The sequence below is a fragment of the Babylonia areolata genome, chromosome 14 (assembly GCF_041734735.1).
Source record: "Babylonia areolata isolate BAREFJ2019XMU chromosome 14, ASM4173473v1, whole genome shotgun sequence".
NCBI classification, from domain to species: Eukaryota; Metazoa; Mollusca; class Gastropoda; order Neogastropoda; family Buccinidae; genus Babylonia; species Babylonia areolata.
Window position 1 is genome coordinate 23671057 of NC_134889.1, and position 2500 is coordinate 23673556.

A 2500-nucleotide genomic window follows, 5' to 3' on the forward strand; every position below is an offset into this window, starting at 1 on the left:
ATTTCATCGCCTGTCAAATTTCCGTTTCTTTTCTAGAATCTTCTTCTCTTTCTTGCTTCTTCTTTTAAAACTGCTTTCCAAACAACAGAAGGTAAATGTGAAGGTGCAAACTTCACACGTCGTTGTGGTTGGAAACTACATCTCCTCTCTCGTCTCTGATTGTTCCCTCTCTCTCTTCTGCTCCTCTCTCTCTTTCTTTGGGGGGGGGATGGGGGGAGGGAGAGAAGAACAACCGAAGAAGGGTGTAGAGGAGGAAAGGATAGGCGAGGGGGAGGCAGGCAAGGGAACACACAACCGCGGAAACGAAACAATAAAAAAAAACACAACCCCCGCACAACACACACCACCCCACACAAACACCACACACAACCACACACCCCAACCACCCACCCATCCCCCAAAAACACCCACCCACACACACACACCCCCCCAACCCAAATAAATAACAACCCCAAAAAAACCCAACACACACACACACACCACCCCACCACACCCCACACCACCCACAACCCACCCAAAACCCCACACAAACCCCCTCCCCAATCACTGATACCCCTCATCACCCCAACACCACCTTCCACCCCCCACCCCACCCACCACCATCCCGGAAACCCCCACCCCCCCCCACCCCACATCCCCGGGCCCTGAAACCCAAACAAAACAAACAACAACACCCAAAACCCCCACCGGGGCAAAAACAACCAGCCCAAACACGCACAGCCCATCTCCGCTTCTTTCTTTTCTTCTTTTCTTCTTCTTCTTTTCCTTCCAACCAAAGAAGGGGGAGCAAACCCCGTCTTTTTAAACACTCCCTCCCCCCTCTCTCTGTATCCCTCCCCCTTTCCCCCCCCTTCCCTTCTCGGGGGGGGGGGGGGGGGGGGAGGGGGGAACCAAAGGGTAGGGGGGGGGGGGGGGAGGGGGGGGCGGCGGGGGAGAAGAAGGGGTGGTGGTTGGGAACGTAGGTGGTGGGTTGTGGTAGTGGTAGTGGTAGTGAAGAAAACACGACCAGTCTTGTCCAAGAGTATAGTACACTCACACACACACACACACACACAGAGAGAGAGCCAGCAACAACGCTTTGCGTCCTGCCTTGCCTTGCCTTGTGCCTGACAGCCTGCCTGCCTAGCCTGCCTAGCCTGCCTAGCCTGCCTGTCGACGCCAAGTTCACAACAACAACAACAGCAGCACCAACAGCACCAGCACCAGAAGCAGAGCTGGAAGCAGCAGCAGCAGCAGCAGCAGTAGTGGTTAGCGGTGGTGGTGGTGGTGGTGGTGGTGGAAAGGTTGTGGTGTTGGCGGCGGCGTTGGCGGCTGCGGCGGCGGCGGTAGTCCTACCCACACACGCACAGACACAGACACACAGACACACACACACACACACACACACACACCAGCAAGGCTACAAAGCGCCAGGTTGCCAGTAGCAGTAGTATAGGAAGCTATGTTCACCGGGACACGGACACACACACACGCACGCACGCACGCACGCACACACACACACACACACACACACACGCACGCACGCACGCACACACACACACACACACACACACACACACACACACTTTCGTTTTCCTTCTCTACCTTCCTCACCCCTCACACACACACACACACACCCCTACCCCTCCCCCCCTCTCTCATTCTCTCTCTCTCGACCTTCTGCAGTGATACTACAAGGTGATCTCTTGCGTTCTGTTTCTCCTTCTTCTCCTTCTCTTTTTCTTCTTCTTCTTCTTCTTCTTCTTCTCTTTTCCGAAATGTTATTGTTCCTCTTGTCTTCCTCCTCTTCCTCTTCCTCCTTTTTCTTCGGTCTGATTCTGTCATTTTTGTTTGTTTGGGTTTCTTAAACAATTTCTCTCTGTGTCTTTCTACTCTGTCCCTGTCACTGTTGCTTGAGGAGGAGGAGGAAGAAGAGGAAGGAAGGAGGACGGAGAAGGAGGAGGAGGAAGAGGAGGCAGGAGAAGGAGGAAGGAGGAAGAGGAGGAAGGGGGAGGAAGAGGGAGGAGGAGGAAGGAGGAAGGAGAAGGAGGAGGAGGGAGGAGGAGGAGGAGGAGAGGAGGAGGAGGAGGAAGGGGGAGGAAGAGGAAGAAGGAGGAGGAAGGAGAAGGAGGAGGAGGAAGGAGGAGGAAGATGAGGAGGAAGAAGGAGAAGGAGGAGGAGGAAGAGGAGGAAGGAGGAGGAGGAAGGAGGAGGACGGAGAAGAAGGAGGAAGGAGGAGAAGGAGGAGGAGGAAGAGGAAGGAGGAGGAGAAGGAAGAATGACAAGGAGGAGGAAGGAGAAGGAGGAAGGAGGAGAAGGAGGAAGAGGAGGAAGGAGGAGGAGGAAGGAGGAGGAAGGAGAAGGAAGAGGAGGAGGAAGAGGAGGAAGGAGGAGGAGGAAGAAGGAGGAGGAGGAGGAAGAAGAGGAAGGAGGAAGGAGGAGGAGAAGAAGGAGAAGGAGGAGGAGGAGAAAGAGAGGCAGCAGCAGCAGCAGCAATAATTACCAGCAATAAAAGACGGCG